This window comes from Crassostrea angulata, chromosome 8, assembly GCF_025612915.1.
Source record: "Crassostrea angulata isolate pt1a10 chromosome 8, ASM2561291v2, whole genome shotgun sequence".
NCBI classification, from domain to species: domain Eukaryota; kingdom Metazoa; phylum Mollusca; class Bivalvia; order Ostreida; family Ostreidae; genus Magallana; species Magallana angulata.
Window position 1 is genome coordinate 46410236 of NC_069118.1, and position 22326 is coordinate 46432561.

Genomic DNA, 22326 nt, shown 5'->3' on the forward strand with positions numbered 1-22326 from the left:
GGCGGACAGTGCCTATTTACGAGCGGTGTTCAGCTTTAAACAACATCAGTTTATAATGGGGAAGACTCGCTGAACTGTCGTGTTTTTTTTTTATGTTACAGATGAGAGCGATGAGATTTATTTTCTCTCCTTTCACTTATAGACATTGACTGATAAAGGATCTGAGAATTCTGAAGCTCAATAATAGAATTCAGTTCAATTTTGATTTGTGATTTTCAAACTTTCCCAAAAACCGTTGAAGAATTATATGATGCATTAGATACCATTTAATGCCATATATAAGTGCCATGGGTGTCTGTGCAAGTCCAAGGGGACGGTGGATCAAGAAATAATAATGGCAACAGAATAAGGAGATATGCAAGAAATTAAAATTTAAGGAGTTTTCTAGCATTTTTATTTTTCTAATAACAGCTTAATAACTATCCATCAGAAATCCATTCTTTTTGATGACATATGCCCTTAACTGCTTTCGTTTAATTAAAGGAATATCCAATTGTAACTTCTCCAGCCTTTTTGGTAGAGCTCCAAGTTTACCTGCTTCTTTTTTTTGCATTAGCATAAAACGCCAGGTTAGATATACCTGTATATACATACCTCTTCATGACCACAACTTTATTGTGATAAGCATATTTTGTTCAAGATAATCATTTCAATCTCAAACTGTATCTCTTTTAAAATATTGATTTTCAAAATGTTACAAATAAACATGATAAAATATACATAAAATATATGCTAATTCTGAATAACTGTACCTTTTCTTATCTTGACTGACTTTTTTATCGCTTCTACATCCTCTGTAAAAATGAAGATTAAATATATAAGCGTATAATATTATTTCGGATCCTTTCTTATATATTTGGGTTTAATACGGTGCTTGCCAGTTATGTGAATATGCAACTTCATTTATTCATGTCTTCATCACTAAAATCTTAATAAAGGTGCATCATGTTACATTGTTATGTTATAATAACCAAAACAAGCAATGATACTATAATAATATATATATTAAATCTTATAATCCATTTGATAAACCATCCTGTCTGTTACCTTGCAGATTTTTAACGTCAGTCTGTAACCCTTCAACAGTCTTCAGTGTATCTATGAGGTGCTGTATCGAATCAGGGTCCATATAACAAGTTTTCAATTTGATCAGAGAGTCCTGGTATTTTGTTGCAGTCCCAAGATAGCCTTCCAGCTCTTTTACAATTTGAGAAATATGATTCCATTTTCGTTCAAAATCTGGTTCTGAGAGAGAAATATCCGTACCATGTCCATACCATTCGTTTCTTAAAATACGAATTCGTTCTATGTTTGCCGATACACTTTTATCAGTTGGTTCTGGATCTTGTCCCCATGTGTTTTTATGTGGAGGAATATTAGAACACATGTTACGTAATAGAAAATAGAGCAACGTAACGTCAAAGGCGGAGTAGTTTTTGCCATAGACAATCCGTTTTTGTTTTTCACTGATAGAAGGTTTGCCCTTTTGAGGTACGTAAGTTTTAACTTTCTTTTCCAAGTCAGGTGGAGATATCTCATTTGCGAGAACGTCGCGTAGTACATCCATGCAAGGACCCAATATAGCCCGGGCAAGTCGAGCAAGATGTGTAGTCCCTGTGGTCGATTCATATTTTGATAAGGACATCCTTTCTTGTTTGTAGCATCAACAAGATTTCCTACAAAAATATATATGATAAGAATGTATGCCAAACCTTGCTGACCCAATACACAAAATAACAGTTCAATGGGGTACTTTGACTTGTGTTTTATATTTCACAAGCTTTAGTTTGAACCAAGAGTTAGAACTAAAGCACGGCTCCTTTACTTTGCATTTTATCAAGGAACCTAAGCAAAGCAAATTTAAATGTATGCATGGTAAGGGCGAAATGGTATGTCATCTTGATTAATTGCCAGTTTCAATACATTAGCCTTTATTCGATTAAAGCTGACATGACTTTATAAAAGTATTTGGTCGCCATATTATTTTCAATTCCTCCTCGTCTGCTACTGAGTATATGACCTGGTTGAAAGAGTTATGATTGTTTGGTTTCCAAAGTGGTAGCAAAGGATGTACAACCCTACAAATGCATGAATTACAGTTTGTAGTAAAATCGAAAACATGAAACTCCGAGGCCACATCGCTCCCCATCTCACCCGAGTAACATTGCCAATAATTCCTTTCAAAGCAAAAAATATAATATACAATAACAAGCTCTAAAAACAATTCATTCAAATTATGAAGCGAGATAATATCTCAAAGTTCGTTATATATTGCTGATAGTAATTCAATTATATTATAATTTTGGTAGAGGGCTTCCTGGTCTACAAAATTATGAATTCAGTTTTCCTGACAAGTGTGCGAGGAGGGAAGATAAATTTTATCAAACATTATATGCATTAACAGTTTACATCCATTTTCGCCGCACCCAAGAATTTAAGGTGACATGAAATTTAAATTTTAGTTAAACTTCCTGGTTATCATTTTCATGAAGTCAGAGTTTTTTTTTTTTACAGATGTGTGAAAGTAGAGAAGAAAATTTTTAAACATTATTTGCATTAACACTATATGAATATGTCCATATTGCCAACCCCCCCCCCCTCCCAACCTGAACCCCAGACCCAGGGGCCATGAATTTCACAAATCAGGTAGAGGAGTTAGTAAACATTAAAACCATGCATTCAGGGTTTTTTTCCACATGTCTGAGAGTAAAGATGATTTTCTAAGAGTTAAAATACATTTTCACTATATGGCTAAATTGGCCCCTCTCTAGGACCTAAACCCCTCCCACGGGTCATGAATTTCACAATTTAGGAAGTTGAGTCCATGTACATCATAACCATGCATTCAGTTTTCTTCAAATATATTATAATATGTATGGGAGTAGGGAAGAACATTTTCTAATATTTTAATACATATTTACTATATGGCCAAATTGGCCCCACATTAAAACCTGAACCCCCTGATCCAGGGGCCATACATTTCACAATTTTGGTAAAGGGCATCATAACCATGCATTCAGTATTTTGTCACATGTGTAGGAGAAGAGAAGAAGATTTTTCAACATTTGGCTTTTTTGTATACTGTGTATGTTGCCCAACCTGTGCCCCCCAAGGGTGGTAGAGTATAGAATTTTACAATTTATATTCCTCTTATCATAGAGATGCTTCAAACCAAAAATGGTAACAACTGTCTGTGTAGTTTTCAAGAAGTTAAAAATGTGAAATTATTGTGAATGCACAATGCATGACGTCTAAGACAAATTGCAATACAAATGTAACCGATTAATAATCCATTACATAGGGGAATTGTCTAATCGATTATCAATCAACTTAACTTATTTATGTCTTGTATTTGAACAGGTTGGGCAAACTACCTTTTATGGATATTGTTGTCATTGCGCAGAGAAATGCGTATCGCAATCGACAACTGTCCAATTAGTGAATAAAATGCAACACATGTGATTTACTACATGTTAACGTTTTTACAATAAACATGTGGTTTAGACTAATTTACAACTTGATTTCAAATGACTGCAAAAATGTCAATCTATAAAAATTTTCAATTTTTTGTAACGAATGCAAAGATAAGGTACCAATTAAAATTGTTCATGCTCACATTAACAAACATTGCCAATTTTCGATGTTAAATAGTACATTGAGATACCTCTCATAAAGTTTTCACAAGTCATTATATTCCAGTATTTGATTTTCGTAAATTTTGTGTTTTTCGCTGTTGTAGTGCTATTTGTTGTCTAGAATTTAAAACTAAATTCATTTTGATACATGTTCATTGTTGTTTGACATCAATATAACACAATGGTAATAATCAATACGCATGTACATTGACCATTGTACATATGTACATGCATATTGAGGTAGTATGTGTCATCTTTGTATATTTTCATTTTCCAGTGTCTTTGCCTGTGATAACACTACGTATCGATTTTGTACTATATAACCCATAATACAAATGACGCCAAATCGAGGCGCCAGCGGGGTTTGCTTATTTATATCTAAATATTTAATCGTACGATGGCTAAAAATTATATAAATATAAGTAATAAGGAACCATTCTTTGAATATTATGAGGTGATAATTTTGGTCGGGGCATGATCAAATCTATCCTAAAGTCCTTCTGGCTGTATTGGATTTGATCACGCCCCGACCAAAATTATCACCTCATAATACTCAAAGAATGATTCCTTATTCCTTATATATACTCGCTCTAATGGAATATGCCATAAGTCCGAGTAGATGCATACACTAACTGTATACTAAAGTACTGTCTTAAAGAATACATGGATTAATATCAAGAGTACGCACAACACATGCATCTTGTAACCATTTACACTTAAGCTTTAAATGGCTACATGAGGTTTTGAATGCCTGACAATGTACGAACACCTCCAAGTTGAATGCTTAGGACCATGAAATCACATGAAATCTGTCTTCACTAAAACATCAGCGCTGGCAATAAGGCTTCTGTCAACAAACAGACGTATATACAATGCAGTTGATATCCCTTAGAGAAAAGAACTGGCTTTTTTCCATTGAAATTCCATTGGACTTTCATTGATTTTCCAGTTTTCATTAAAATACCATTGATTATGCATTTATTTTTCTTGTGTCTTCTTCTTACAAGTTTTATACCTACCAGTTAAAAGCAGTTTTCAGATAACTGCATTTTCAATGGCCTGCAACTCTCAGTGAAACAACAGTTTTCCATTTCACTTAAACTTCAATGTTACTGTTTCCCAGTAAAATACCATTTATTTTCAGGAGCAGTTAAATGGAATTCTTCTACACATTTCTATATTTACATTGTATTTCAAGCTGAGTTGCCAATCTGGGTCACTGTCCTCTGCCAAATATACTGACCACTAAGAATTAAGATTACAGCATTACAGGAAGTTGAGTTGCAAATTTTGAGTGTTCATCTTGGAGCCTAAATGTGATACGTTCATTGTAAGGAAAATGTGTTATTGTTGGCATCCTGCTTTTTGTGGCATATTTATACAGTGAATTTATGGAACTTTTTCTGGGGATATATATTCTTGATCACTTGAGGTAATATTTTTGATATTAAATTCCTACACTTGTATGACTTAATACAAATTTGTGTAAAGACTAATTAAAGCTGCTTGGTCCGATTTTATATCAAATTTTATGCATGCTTTTAAACGATGGCTATGCTTAGTATATGTATAATAATAGACATTGCAGTAGTTTTACCCATCAATTATGCCCAATTTCAATGCAGAAAAATACGTACAAAATTTGCTAACAAAACAAACGACATTAAAAGGTACCGCGTTATTTCGCCTCATGTTAAATTTCACCCCTGACGACGAGACGGGTATGGTTGTATTACGACTTTGACATCGCTTTAAATAAAGGTCGAAATGATCAGAAAAATTACAAATAAACATGTGTACGTTTTGTTTGCTAACATTTCCAAAGTCTGCTTTCTTTACAATCGATGCATAGCATGCGGGTTGAATAACCCCAATCATTCGGGGGACGAAACCAATCGGTTTCCTTTTCTAAACATTCCCGTGATGCATTTTGGTTTGTTTTTTCGTTTGCCCGAAGAGATATTATTTTTATTTACTTTGAATATTTCTAACTTTGAAAGGAGATTGATTCTGCTGGTGTAAATAGGAGAAAGTCCATAACTTTCTAAGATAAATGATTTGTATGGAAAAAATTTTGATACTGTAATTACAAAACAATCGGACCAAGCAGCTTTAACATTTACACACTATCAAATGATTTAAGTGTTGCAAGCAGCTATAGTGCAAGGATGTATTCGAAAAAAAGAGTTATATTTAATATAGCTTCATGTCTACCATTTTAGATTGTATTTGGAAGTCAATAAAGTTGAGTAAATAATTTAATTATGCATGTAAGTATGCATGAGAACATTTAGATAATATTTACATTTTTATATCAAGCACAATTATGTTGTCCTTATTTATTGCTCATATGAATGTTGTACAGTTACATTATAACAAGCATTATGGGGAGATTTGAAATTTTCTCTGGGTCAGTATTCTGCAAAAATGTTCAGGGTTATCTTAGGATGCAACTTGATCTTGACCTACTTATCTTCTATAAAGCAATCAAATAATAATCAATGGAAAATCAATGGTTTTTCAATGGGTTTTCAATGTATTAGTGTAAACCATCCTTTTTCCATTTATTTAGCATTGAAAGATGACATCTTTTAACTGGTGCAAACTAATTTGCATAAGTATTCATTTTCAATGGACTTTCACTGAGTTTTCACTGTGTTTTAACTGGAAATTCAATGGTTTTTCTTGGTAGACAATATATAAGGCCATTCCAAGCTTTTCCTATGTTTAGTGTCTGCGGACGGATTGGTTTTGAGATGTAAAAATTGAAAAAAAACACGATTGTTATTCATAAAATTAGATCATAAAATTATATGTAAATCGCTTTTTCATATGTCGGGCTCAGGATTGCATTTTTAAATCCGGATCAGAAATCAAATATAAAAACATTCAAAATGGAAATCATATAGTAGGTATTTGTGATTTTTGTATTTTTGTTACAAAATGAAGAAAATACTTTAAAAATATATAACAAATGTTATTTTGTTGAACCTTTAAAGTTGTGGGTTTTTTCCTAAGGTTTGTGGGTTTTTTTCCTGATAGAAAGATAGGTTTTTGAGTTTTGGGTGGACGCTAAACAAAGAAAAAGCTTGCAATGGCCTAATATTAATGCCATTTTATGTTACATCTTGGTAACTGGAAAAGCAATGTGGTTTCAATGGTCAGAAATAAACTGCAGAAATATTGGAAATTCAATGGCATTCTTTTCTGTAAGGGATATGAACCCAAATTTTTACCATTGTAAAATGAGTGTTTGTAATTAAATGTGAGTATGGAAATATTAGATGATGATGTAAATATTGTTTTAAGAGTACAAAATGCTTGAAAAAATTAAATATGCCTTTCTTAAAGCAATGAGAAAACATAGCATTTTTTATTAAAGATAGTATTTTTTGTAGTAACTAACCCATCATGCATTTCAACCCAGGAATGTCATTTACCTGATTGGTTACTTTGTCGATTATGTCTGTGCCTCATTTATTATGTCAATTTATTCCGACGTCACAGAAATTAGTTTCCTCGACCTGTTGAATGTAATCGATTACGTCATTGCATGTTATCAAGCAATAATTGCAAGGGTTGAAATATATGGTAGCCCAGCGCCCGGGGCTAGTTAGTTTAAAACTCGGGCATGCTCATTTTTACCAACTGATAGTCCATCGGGCTAGAAAATCAGGGGATTCAGAACTGTATTATGATATAAATAAAGTCTAAACATAAAAAAATGTTATATCTGAGAAGAATTTATTTCAAAATGAATTAAACGGCTGTAATTTTGTTATACATGTATTTTTATTTTGCATCTTAAAATGGTTGGGCTAGCTGATTTGAGCTTTGGGCTAGTAATTTTTTACTGACTAGTAGCCCCTGGGCTAGTGAGTTTTCCTGGAGATATTACAACCTCTGAATTGATTACCTTTAATAAAAAATTATAATTTTATTAAAATGTAAATGATATGTACACTGTACCTCTTCCGAACATATTGTATAAACTTTTCAAGTTGATTATGTTTTAGAGTTAAAAGGGTATTTTCATTAAAATGATATGAAAAATTGAGACTTCATATTTTAATCTTTATATGATAACATTTTATAATTTCTACTGCTTATTTATATTATAAGCAACATAGAGAGCTCAGTGTTTAATTTATATTGTAAAAATTAAAGGTTGTTTTCTTGGAAATTTACAAGTGAAATCTTAACCTTGCCCTTTTAACTAAAAATTTGATTAATTTTTACACTTAAAATATTATCCAAAATAAAAAAAAGATTTTTGAGGGAACCTTAATTGCTACATGATTTGAATGAATTGTGTTTGGAGCTTGTAATTGTTCTAATTTAATAGATCCTTTTTGGGGCTAATTTATTTGTTATCTAGACATAAGGGTGGTCACACCTCATTAACTGCATTGTGGATTTCTGAACTGACAAGGACAATTAACAATTTAGTGACACTTACACACCCTCTAAGGCCAAAAAGACAAAACATGTTACCTCTCTCTCTCTCTTTCTCTCTCTTTCTTATGATCTCTCTCTCTCTTTCTTATGATCTCTCTCTCTCTCTCAGTCTCATGGTCAATCAGTAGGTACCTCTAGAACAGTCATTACGGTAAGAAAAGTCTAAAATTCTGCAAGGAAGTGTGAAACACAGAGAAACAAGATATGATCGAGTCTGTGAGCAAGTGTTCACTACATGTAGTGATACCCCCCGCCGCTCTGATGTGAATATGCAAAATAAACAAAGTCATCATTTAACAGGAAGTTGACATCCGATTGGTACAAAAATGTATACTGTGTTAAAATTTCAAGCATCTGCAATAGATAGTTGATGAGAAATCTTTGACAAAAATTTGCTTGAAAATGTTGACAAAAACTAAACAAAGTCGTCATTTAACAAGAAGTTGACATCCGATTGGTACAATATTTCTCACGATATGGCATGACTAAACATATACTGTGTTAAAATTTCAAGCATCTGCGATAAATAGTTGCTGAAAAAAATGCAACAGAAATTTTTGTTACCGACAGAGGTATGGACGCTGGACAAAAAGTGATCAGAAAAGCTAGCTCACTTGAGCTTTCAGCTGAGGTGAGCTAAAAATAAACAGTTCATGGAATTACTAATCTATATCTTTCCCTTCTGTAATACTGAAGTATGTATTTTCTAAAATAATTCTTATAATATGACAACACATTACCAAGAAGTATATGTTTCAAGTTTTAACTCACATACATGTTGTACTGTTATAGAAATTTAGGATAATTTATTAGTCTATGGAACTTCTGATGACAAATATTGGTATGTTGAAATGAGAGATCAGAAATCTTCACAAAAGCTGAATTGAGGGATGATATCCTTTAAAAAACACAGGATACTTACTTTTTTGGAAATTAATTTTTTCTTTCAAATCAAATTAGAATTGTCCTAATGGGGCTAATACCCACGCAAGGCTAAATTTCAAATGGGACAAATAATTGAATTGAATAATAAAGGTTTGGAACATATACAAATATAAAAATTCTAGAATTGTAAAAAAAAAAAAATTAACAAAGAAACACTCAAATCAAAATTGTCAGAATTTCACTGTAAATACATATAATATATATAACAGTAATACATTTACAAATTTATGTATCTGATGATTTTTTTTAATTTAGTTGTTTTAAAGAAAAAACAACAAAATGACAATAACCCCTCCCTTTGCAAAAAATGAAATACCGGTAGACAAGCAATGCTCTTCTGTTGATAAAACTTTGAATATATTTCTAATATGAGTCTTGACAGATGCAGCTAGTTGTTTCAAATTTTCATCACTTTCTCCTATGGTACAATGTAATGTGTCCATATCAGAAAATTGATCCCATAGGACTATGATTTTTTTTATGAGCTTGTTAAATTTAATAAACTCCCAAAACATTACTATAATTACCATATATACTATGTAAAAATATGTAAAAAAAAAAAAAAAAAAAAAAAAAAAAAAAAATTAATATTACAAACAATTTTAAAATTGCCAAAACACTACAATCATATCAGTAATTTTGAATTTCATTTAAATTAATGCCCTATAGGGTCACTTCATCAATTTACTTGACTAATAAATTTAAACAACTTCTAGAAACAGTTAACTTTTTTATTAATAATGATATTATTTATTCCCTTATGATGATAGAAACTTTTGGTTTCCATGAAACAGTTTTAAAATATCCCCCTGAAACCACCGCCCATTTTACAGATTATCAGTTTTCCCTAAACACATGCTCCATCTTAACTAATGGCTCAGATAATGGCCCCCTTGAGACAAATGAATTCAGCCACAGTGAAATTTTGCATTGTCAGTTGATAGAATACTTATAAAAAAATAATTTAGTTAAGAAATAAAGACAAAAAATCTCCATCTGGATGTATTTACATAAATATATTTCAGAGTGTTATAAAACTATTAATTAGTTTATAAAATCTGTAAGGATTACCTTCCTTACTTTTCAACATCAGTGTATAATATATAGAATAAGGAAAATGAAAACTGTCATTAAATCATTAAATCTTGTCTGATCTTAAAAAAATTGCAGGCGCACATCTTTAGATGGTGATCAACATATGTACAAATTTTAAGACTGTTGCATGCAGTAGTAAAAAATTCTATAGGGGAACAAGGTTGCGTCTACAGACAGACAGACAGGGTGAAACCAATATACCCCCCTAAACTTTGTTTGCGGGGGTATAATTAATATTTTCCTTTCTTCCTTGTCATGATAAACTGCCTGTTTTCCTTTACCCCAGTACCACACCATGGACCAAAACTTAAAACAAGAGGCCAAGGGGCCACATCACTCACCTGAGCAACAATTGCCTTAACTCTGATCAAATTAGCATTACAGCATCAAAATCAAAATAACTTGACAACTAAGTACAGTAGATTTTGCTCAATTTTTTTTTTAAATCTGCGGATTTTTATCCACATATTTATGGTAAACATCAAGCCCCTTTTGTTGTTGTGGCTGTAAGAAAAAAAAATTTCTATTCCTATATACCCCCCCCCCCCCCAACTTTATATTGCCCCACTTTTTTAGGTAATCATGGTTTGATCAAATTTTAATCTGCACAACCATTAGCTTTTTGGACTAAAAACTTTCCTAGAATATTTTTAAAGATTTTCTCTATATATTCCTATGTAAAAATGCATCCCCCATTGTGGCTCTGCCCTACCCCTGGGGACCATGATTTAAACAAACTTGAATCTACACTATCTGTGGATGCTTCAACACAAGTTTTAGCTTTCCTTGCATAATAGTTTTTTAGAAGAAGGTTTCTAAAGATTTTTTCTATACGTTCTTATGTAAAAACTCATCCCCCCATTGTGGCCCCACCCAAGCCCCGGGGACCATGATTTAATCAAACTTGAGTCTACACTACCTGAGGATGCTTCCATACAAGTTACAGCTTTTCTGGCCTAACAGTTTTTTAGAAGAAGATTTTTGAAAAATACCAACAAATTTTCAATAATTCTTTATTATCTCCCCTTTAAAAAGGATGTGGCCTTTACAAACTTTAATCCCCTTCACCCAGTAATGCTTTGTGCGAAATTTGGTTGACATCTGTCCAGTGGTTCTGGAGAAGAAGATGTAAATGTGAAAAGTTTACAACAACGACAATGCCGCCAACGACAACAGATTTGATCAGAAAACCTCACTTGAGCTTTCAGCTCAGGAGAGCTAAAAACAAGAGATGTTTGTAAAACACTTCTCCTCCCTTAGACCCCTGTGAAGAAAATATATGAAAACTGCAAAAAATGAATTTTTTTTAGGCCCAAGAGGTATAAATCTGTCCATATATGGTTGAAATCAAGGCCTTAATCAGTCTAGACAGACTCCCGAAACGGAGTCAAGTTGACAAAGGAAGTGAATTTCTGCAAGCATTTTGGTCTACGCATGCGCACTTGTACAAAATATGGCGATTTTACGATGAAAATGCTGGGTCCACAAGAAATAATTTTGCAAAGTGCTGCATGTGTTGGCAGACTTTTAACACGTTTTAAAAGATTCAGGACATAATTTACTATCAATCGTATTTGCACGAAATAGGGGTTTAGTTGCACTTAAGAAAGTTATTTATCTTCAAAGTTGGATGTTTGGATGATGCTTAAAAAGTGATATTTTGTGGTTTTCGTGGAGTTTTACCGTTATTGAAAGGTAAATTGCATTCACTTTTAGTTTTTTCATATTGTGTTACAATTTCAAATCACCAAACATGCCAATTGATTCACGCGTAAATGTAAAGAGCTACGATTACTAACAAAAACTGGCTGCTCTAGCAATGATTAAAAACGTCTTATTTGTAAAGAAAAAATAGGATTGATTGTTTCAAAGCCTAGAATATAAAACAAATTGTCACTCTAGATACAATAACTCTTTATATTCAACAGATAATTATCATCACAACAATTAAATTCACTCTCGACATTTCTTATGTTAGGACCCCATGTTAAATACATAATTAATCAAGATAATTGAATAATTAAGCCTAAGATTTATAAAAATGAGACCATACTTTGACCAAAGAGACCAAACAATGATAAATAAGAATATTCAAGCGTTCAATTTATTTAAAAACAGTTACTGTATAGTTGTGCGCGATCGAAGTTATGAGTGAATTTTTCATTTTAAAAATTAATCTTGCATAATACAAGTAAACAGTTATGAACATATGACATAAACATGACACACACTAGATAGAATGTCCTATCGTTAAAATGACAGGTATCCTACGGACCTGGTTTAACGATAGAATTCGTCCCATATACTTCGTAGCAAATAAAAAAATTATATCGCGCTGTATCTTGATTAAATTTTCATATGATTGGTCTCAAATACCTACAATGTTGCTCTTTTATAATATCCCATATTACCACATCAACTAGTAGCTGTCATCAGCTGCCACTTTTATCATCACGTTTGAAAATTCACTGTTTATGGTCGCCACATTAACGATAAAATCCGAGACATTCCATGTGGGATTTCCGACAAAATGGCAGGCAAATTTAAACGCGTATTTTAACAAAATGCCTTGGTATGACTCATTAAATGGATATTTTGTGGACTTAACTACATATGCATGTTCAAAAAGATTTGTTATGTATAAACATGTGTTTTTCCTCAGCAGATTATTTTTAACAGACTTATTATCGACGCGAAGCTGATGCTTCGTGGCTGCTACATTGCAAGTATGATGCAATAAGTATTCGTACAAAATGGCGGCATGTTTACATTACGCTCTGAGACTCGCATATGCGAGAATAGAAAAAGACTAATATCAAAACGTACTTTACAGTTTCATTTACATAAAAATGGGTACAGAGGATCGGTTTCAAAGAAGAAAGTTAAGTTGCTAAAAATGTGAATTGTCAGAAACATTTGTCTTGCATGCATGGTGCTGTGAAAAGCGGAAACTCGCTAAAGAATTACCGGAAGAAAGTGATCTGAGATAGTAGTGGGGCAAGATACTCATGTGTTTGTGTGGAGAAAGTCTGAAAGATAGGTGAGGGCTGGAGACCCGATTAGGCGGGCTTGGGGTAAAATGCTGACGATAGACCCTCCACTTTGGAGGGTCCAAAGTGGAGGGGGTGGAGCTTGGTGTGTTAATCCTAATTAAGAGTCCGTTTGATCTGTCATTCCAATTTCATCATGCATCTAATAGCTAAAACATATGGGTTGTTTATTAGAAGTTTAAAAAGGGGGTGGGGGTGGGTCCTAACATTTAATGATTTTGGCAACTTCAAATGAACTTTATCAGGATACATAAATTAATCTGTGTTTGTGTGACAATTATTCTGAGTCCAGTGAAACTGGGAACATGAAGTTAACTCACCTCAATGTTGAGAGATTTATTTTTTTCCTTGAGTAACAAATGTTAATAAATTAATAGATCTAAAAGAACATTATCCATTGATTGTCATTATTAATTTCAACAATTACACAGATATAAACTCCATTTTTTTTCATAGTATTCATTGTATATAATGAGCAAATTTGAATTAGGGGAGGGAGTTTTATGTGCATGTGTTTAAAAGTCATATAAATTAAACAATGTTGTGGCCCATTCTGTTTCTGATAACATTTTAAACATAATTGGAATGACAGATCAAACGGACTCTTAATTAAGTTTGACACACCAATCTTCACCCTCTCCACTCTGGCCCCACCAAAATGGAGGGTCCATCGTCAGCATTTAACAATAACCCCAAGCCGATTTGGTGGGGGCGCGGAAAACCAAGCCGTGTTACGAAGTGATGGTCTGAAAAGTCATCTTACAAAGTATCAATTAGGTAAGTTTAAGCTATTAAAAATATTTTTTAACATGAAAACTGAAGTTTGAAGAGTGACCCAATTCCGTCGCGAATGTAAACACGCCGCCATTTTGTACGAATACTTGTAAAATTGCACCATACTGTTATATATGGGCGAATTCTTACTGTGACCTGAGCGTAGCCTGGTCACGGTAAGATTACTCTTTCTAGACACAAACACGTTCATAACTTATTTTAAAACGTTAAAAATTTAATTTTTGGCGTGTTTTTGGCCAATTTTAGAATTTATTTAGAACTTAGGGGCATAACTCGCACGTTGTTTACATTAGAAACGCAATGCATGCCTCGGTTTTGGGGGTCCCTTCTAGACTGTTAATGTTTTTAATTCTACTTACCCTGTGCACTGATCAAAAGGGTCACGACTTAATATACACTGGAATCGATGCGTGCACTTCTTCTGATTAATATTGCTTCCATTTCTTCTGAATATTGATTGGAATACGTTTTTTCTTGACTTCTAAATTCTACGATGTCCAAATCTGCGTAGGCCTAGTTTGCCACCTTTTCTATTTTAAGATAATGACATCATTTTCATGAACGCTTACGAAAAATGTGATCCAACATATTAGCTCGAACGATAAATTTTCGACTTCTTGTTTTTTATCATATTTATATATGTAGTTGATCTATCTACTTATTTAAATCTGGTTAATTATTTAGATGTATGTGTATTTAAAAATAAAATCATAATTCTCATATATTTGCAACAGACAAACATCAGCATGCGCACGATCCAGATTTTTTTTTCTGTCAACTAAAATTTTCCATGTATATAATAAATAAGCATTTCCAAGAGAAACACCTTATCAATTTTGCCCAACTTTGAGCTTTGTTGCTACAGGTAAATTTACCCAATACAAGTACCTGATGCAAACATTTTCCAGTGAGTCCAAGTTCATTAATTTTGCAATGAAATAGAACAACAGATTGCGTTATTTTAAAAGGTCTTGTATTCAATGAACCAAATTTGTATTGTTTAATGAGAATAAGAATGAGAGAATTTAAATTTGCCTGGTTCTGATAAGACATTAATTAATTACCAAAGAAGAATAGATGCTGGACATGTTAATTAATCTATTATGTTTAACAATCTTGGAACCTACACCCACCCCCCCCCACCCCCCGCTGTGCACAAATGCAAATTACCATCTCATTCTGTAACATGACAAAGTATGTTGACCATGGTTGTTAATAAGTACCCCCCTTACATGCACACAATCATTATTTAAAAAGCTTGACTTACAATTAAAGAGATATTGATAAAACACACACAAGTATATTATTAAAAAATTTGTTGCCAAAAATTATTTCATTTACAATAAAATTTGTTTTCGGGGAGGGGGTGTTTCCGACGGTTATTTGAGTTTGCCCGGGGGGGGGGGGGGGGGGTCCGAGACATATTTTTGGTAATTCTATAATGCAATTTAAAGAAATTTGAATTTTGCCGGACCCCTTAACCCCCTCTAGATCCGCGCAAGATCAGAATTAAAAATTTACAGACTGGCTATTAGCCTTCTACGTTCTTGAGCCTAGCTATAACAGGTCTAGGCACATACTATCTAGGCAACCTCAGTTTTCGGAGGATACCTCAATTTCAAGATGGCTGCCAATTTTTACCATATGTGGAAAGTCGCTTTGCATTGTGGGTGAAATTACCCTCCATTTTTGGAGGATAGCATGAACAGCAATGTTAAGGAGAAAAAATACAGCTGAAAAACGATATTTTTTTAAAATTTACATGATGTGAAAATTTACATTTATTTCATTGGTTAAAATACTGTTCGGCGCAAGGGAGATAATTTTCTGATGATGATCTTTTTCATCAGAGGTGCGGGGAAAGCGGCTCTCCAGTAGTCAACTGGAAGCTGTCTTTTGCCTCCTCTTTTTATACAGGTAATATCATATTAAGATACTTGCGCGGTTTTAATAAAAGTTAACAAAAATGATTCAGAGGGTTCAAGTAAATATAATATCTTATTTTCAGAGATTTTGTAATCAATGTTTAATACATTATATTATATTGTGGAATTTGATCGGAACGTTTTTTTATCAAAATTGAATAAAAGAGTAGTCAACTGGAAGCTGTCTTTTGCCCCCTCTTTTTATACAGGAAAGGGCTACTCCCCTGGTCGAGGAGGAGAGAAATCTGGGTTATATATAACGTGGCACAGGCAACGCCAGGTGTCTGGTCAAGGACGAATAAGATCCCGAGGATCTAATTAACTATAATATCGTATTGAGCGAAATCCTAGTACGATAGAGTGGTGGAGAATCCGGTCTTTGTCCAAGCCACGGTAACGTCAATTCTTCCAGTTAGAGAACTCTGTTAATGACCAAATTAACGCCGTTTCAAAACTTAAAAGAGCTTTGTCGAGACTTTCTGTTACATCTAACTCAAAATTTATTCAACATACATGTTGTACTGTTATAGAAATTTAGGATAATTTATTAGTCTATGGAACTTCTGATGACAAATATTGGTATGTTGAAATGAGAGATCAGAAATCTTCACAAAGCTGAATTGAGGGATGATATCCTTTAAAAAACACAGGATACTTACTTTTTTGGAAATTATTTTTTTCTTTCAAATCAAATTAGAATTGTCCTAATGGGGCTAATACCCACGCAAGGCTAAATTTCAAATGGGACAAATAATTGAATTGAATAATAAAGGTTTGGAACACATACAAATATAAAAATTCTAGAATTGTAAAAAAAAAAAAAAAATTAACAAAGAAACACTCAAATCAAAATTGTCAGAATTTCACTGTAAATACATATAATATATATAACAGTAATACATTTACAAATTTATGTATCTGATGATGTTTTTTTTTATTTAGTTGTTTTAAAGAAAAAAACAACAAAATGACAATAACCCCTCCCTTTGCAAAAAATGAAATACCGGTAGACAAGCAATGCTCTTCTGTTGATAAAACTTTGAATATATTTCTAATATGAGTCTTGACAGATGCAGCTAGTTGTTTCAAATTGTCATCACTTTCTCCTATGGTACAATGTAATGTGTCCATATCAGAAAATTGATCCCATAGGACTATGATTTTTTTATGAGCTTGTTAAATTTAATAAACTCCCAAAACATTACTATAATTACCATATATACTATGTAAAAATATGTATAAAAAAAAAAAAAAAAAAAAAAAAAAAAAAAAAAAAAAAATTAATATTACAAACAATTTTAAAATTGCCAAAACACTACAATCATATCAGTAATTTTGAATTTCATTTAAATTAATGCCCTATAGGGTCACTTCATCAATTTACTTGACTAATAAATTTAAACAACTTCTAAAAACAGTTAACTTTTTTATTAATAATGATATTATTTATTCCCTTATGATGATAGAAACTTTTGGTTTCCATGAAACAGTTTTAAAATAGCCCCCTGAAACCACCGCCCATTTTACAGATTATCAGTTTTCCCTAAACACATGCTCCATCTTAACTAATGGCTCAGATAATGGCCCCCTTGAGACAAATGAATTCAGCCACAGTGACTTGTCTTTGGTGTTCTTATTAGCTCCTAAGAATTATCATTGACAAACAAAAATTTTGCATTGTCAGTTGATAGAATACTTATAAAAAAATAATTTAGTTAAGAAATAAAGACAAAAAACCTCCATCTGGATGTATTTACATAAATATATTTCAGTGTGTTATAAAACTATTAATTAGTTTATAAAATCTGTAAGGATTACCTTCCTTACTTTTCAACATCAGTGTATAATATATAGAATAAGGAAAATGAAAACTGTCATTAAATCATTAAATCTTGTCTGATCTTAAAAAAATTGCAGGCGCACATCTTTAGATGGTGATCAACATATGTACAAATTTTAAGACTGTTGCATGCAGTAGTAAAAAATTCTATAGGGGAACAAGGTTGCGTCTACAGACAGACAGACAGGGTGAAACCAATATACCCCTTAAACTTTGTTTGCGGGGGTATAATTAAAATTTTCCTTTCTTTCTTGTCATGATAAACTGCCTGTATTCCTATACCCCAGTACCACACCATGGACCAAAACTTAAAACAAGAGGCCAAGGGGCCACATCACTCACCTGAGCAACAATTGCCTTAACTCTGATCAAATTAGCATTACAGCATCAAAATCAAAATAACTTGACAACTAAGTACAGTAGATTTTGCTCAATTTTTTTTTTAAATCTGCGGATTTTTATCCACATATTTATGGTAAACATCAAGCCCCTTTTGTTGTTGTGGCTGTAAGAAAAAAAAATTTTCTATTCCTGTATAACCCCCCCCCCCCCACCCCAACTTTATATTGCCCCACTTTTTTAGGTAATCATGGTTTGATCAAATTTTAATCTGCACAACCATTAGCTTTTTGGACTAAAAACTTTCCTAAAATATTTTTAAAGATTTTCTCTATATATTCCTATGTAAAAATGCATCCCCCATTGTGGCTCTGCCCTACCCCTGGGGACCATGATTTAAACAAACTTGAATCTACACTATCTGTGGATGCTTCAACACAAGTTTTAGCTTTCCTTGCATAATAGTTTTTTAGAAGAAGGTTTCTAAAGATTTTCTCTATACGTTCTTATGTAAAAACTCATCCCCCCATTGTGGCCCCACCCAAGCCCCGGGGACCATGATTTAATCAAACTTGAATCTACACTACCTGAGGATGCTTCCATACAAGTTACAGCTTTTCTGGCCTAAAAGTTTTTTAGAAGAAGATTTTTGAAAAATACCAACAAATTTTCAATAATTCTTTATTATCTCCCCTTTCAAAAGGATGTGGCCCTTTACAAACTTTAATCCCCTTCACCCAGTAATGCTTTGTGCGAAATTTGGTTGAAATCTGTCCAGTGGTTCTGGAGAAGAAGATGTAAATGTGAAAAGTTTACAACAACGACAATGCCGCCAACGACAACAGATTTGATCAGAAAACCTCACTTGAGCTTTCAGCTCAGGAGAGCTAAAAACAAGAGATGTTTGTAAAACACTTCTTCTCCCTTAGACCCATATGAAAACTGCAAAAAATGAATTTTTTTTAGGCCCAAGAGGTATAAATCTGTCCATATATGGTTGAAATCAAGGCCTTAATCAGTCTAGACAGACTCCCGAAACGGAGTCAAGTTGACAAAGGAAGTGAATTTCTGCAAGCATTTTGGTCTACGCATGCGCACTTGTACAAAATATGGCGATTTTTCGATGAAAATGCTGGGTCCACAAGAAATAATTTTGCAAAGTGCTGCATGTGTTGGCAGACTTTTAACACGTTTTAAAAGATTCAGGATATAATTTACTATCAATCGTATTTGCACGAAATAGGGGTTTAGTTGCACTTAAGAAAGTTATTTATCTTCAAAGTTGGATGTTTGGATGATGCTTAAAAAGTGATATTTTGTGGTCTTCGTGGAGTTTTACCGTTATTGAAAGGTAAATTGCATTCACTTTTAGTTTTTTCATATTGTGTTACAATTTCAATCACCAAACATGCCAATTGATTCACGCGTAAATGAAAAGAGCTACGATTACTAACAAAAACTGGCTGCTCTAGCAATGATTAAAAACGTCTTATTTGTAAAGAAAAAATAGGATTGATTGTTTCAAAGCCTAGAATATAAAACAAATTGTCACTCTAGATACAATAACTCTTTATATTCAACAGATAATTATCATCACAACAATTAAATTCACTCTCGACATTTCTTATGTTAGGACCCCATGTTAAATACATAATTAATCAAGATAATTGAATAATTAAGCTTAAGATTTATAAAAATGAGACCATACTTTGACCAAAGAGACCAAACAATGATAAATAAGAATATTCAAAGCGTTCAATTTATTTAAAAACAGTTACTGTATAGTTGTGCGCGATCGAAGTTATGAGTGAATTTTTCATTTTAAAAATTAATCTTGCATAATACAAGTAAACAGTTATGAACATATGACATAAACATGACACACACTCGATAGAATGTTCTATCGTTAAAATGACAGGTATCCTACGGACCTGGTTTAACGATAGAATTCGTCCCATATACTTCGTAGCAAATAAAAAAATTATATCGCGCTGTATCTTGATTAAATTTTCATATGATTGGTCTCAAATACCTACAATGTTGCTCTTTTATAATATCCCATATTACCACATCAACTAGCAGCTGTCATCAGCTGCCACTTTTATCATCACGTTTGAAAATTCACTGTTTATGGTCGCCACATTAACGATAAAATCCGAGACATTCCGAGTGGGATTTCCGACAAAATGGCAGGTAAATTTAAACGCGTATTTTAACAAAATGCCTTGGTATGACTCATTAAATGGATATTTTGTGGACTTAACTACATATGCATGTTCAAAAAGATTTGTTATGTATAAACATGTGTTTTTCCTCAGCAGATTATTTTTAACAGACTTAAAATCGACGCGAAGCTGATGCTTCGTGGCTGCTACATTGCAAGTATGATGCAATAAGTATTCGTACAAAATGGCGGCATGTTTACATTACGCTCTGAGACTCGCATATGCGAGAATAGGGAAAGACTAATATCAAAACGTACTTTGCAGTTTCATTTACATAAAAATGGGTACAGAAGATCGGTTTCAAAGAAGAAAGTTAAGTTGCTAAAAATGTGAATTGTCAGAAACATTTGTCTTGCATGCATGGTGCTGTGAAAAGCGGAAACTCGCTAAAGAATTACCGGAAGAAAGTGATCTGAGATAGTAGTGGGGCAAGATACTCATGTGTTTGTGTGGAGAAAGTCTGAAAGATAGGTGAGGGCTGGAGACCCGATTAGGCGGGCTTGGGGTAAAATGCTGACGATAGACCCTCCACTTTGGAGGGTCCAAAGTGGAGGGGGTGGAGCTTGGTGTGTTAATCCTAATTAAGAGTCCGTTTGATCTGTCATTCCAATTTCATCATGCATCTAATAGCTAAAACATATGGGTTGTTTATTAGAAGTTTAAAAAGGGGGTGGGGGTGGGTCCTAACATTTAATGATTTTGGCAACTTCAAATAAACTTTATCAGGATACATAAATTAATCTGTGTTTGTGTGACAATTATTCTGAGTCCAGTGAAACTGGGAACATGAAGTTAACTCACCTCAATGTTGAGAGATTTATTTTTTTCCTTGAGTAACAAATGTTAATAAATTAATAGATCTAAAAGAACATTATCCATTGATTGTCATTATTAATTTCAACAATTACACAGATATAAACTCCATTTTTTTCATGGTATTCATTGTATATAATGAGCAAATTTGAATTAGGGGAGGGAGTTTTATGTGCATGTGTTTAAAAGTCATATAAATTAAACAATGTTGTGGCCCATTCTGTTTCTGATAACATTTTAAACATAATTGGAATGACAGATCAAACGGACTCTTAATTAAGTTTGACACACCAATCTTCACCCTCTCCACTCTGGCCCCACCAAAATGGAGGGTCCATCGTCAGCATTTAACAATAACCCCAAGCCGATTTGGTGGGGGCGCGGAAAACCAAGCCGTGTTACGAAGTGATGGTCTGAAAAGTCATCTTACAAAGTATCAATTAGGTAAGTTTAACATGAAAACTGAAGTTTGAAGAGTGACCCAATTCCGTAGCGAATGTAAACACGCCGCCATTTTGTACGAATACTTGTAAAATTGCACCATACTGTTATATATGGGCGAATTCTTACTGTGACCTGAGCGTAGCCTGGTCACGGTAAGATTACTCTTTCTAGACACAAACACGTTCATAACTTATTTTAAAACGTTAAAAAGTTAATTTTTGGCGTGTTTTTGGCCAATTTTAGAATTTATTTAGAACTTAGGGGCATAACTCGCACGTTGTTTACATTAGAAACGCAATGCATGCCTCGGTTTTGGGGGTCCCGTCTAGACTGTTAATGTTTTTAATTCTACTTACCCTGTGCACTGATCAAAAGGGTCACGACTTAATATACACTGGAATCGATGCGTGCACTTCTTCTGATTAATATTGCTTCCATTTCTTCTGAATATTGATTGGAATACGTTTTTTCTTGACTTCTAAATTCTACGATGTCCAAATCTGCGTAGGCCTAGTTTGCCACCTTTTCTATTTTAAGATAATGACATCATTTTCATGAACTCTTACGAAAAATGTGATCCAACATATTAGCTCGAACGATAAATTTTCGACTTCTTGTTTTTTATCATATTTATATATGTAGTTGATCTATCTACTTATTTAAATCTGGTTAATTATTTAGATGTATGTGTATTTAAAAATAAAATCATAATTCTCATATATTTGCAACAGACAAACATCAGCATGCGCACGATCCAGATTT

General features: G+C 33.1%; 1 pseudogene; it reads right to left on the minus strand.

Annotated features, from left to right (window-relative positions):
- The window catches only part of LOC128159146 (uncharacterized), a 34231-nt pseudogene extending 12154 nt beyond the window's left edge, over nt 1–22077 (minus strand).
- Between the last annotated feature and the right edge of the window lie 249 nt (nt 22078–22326).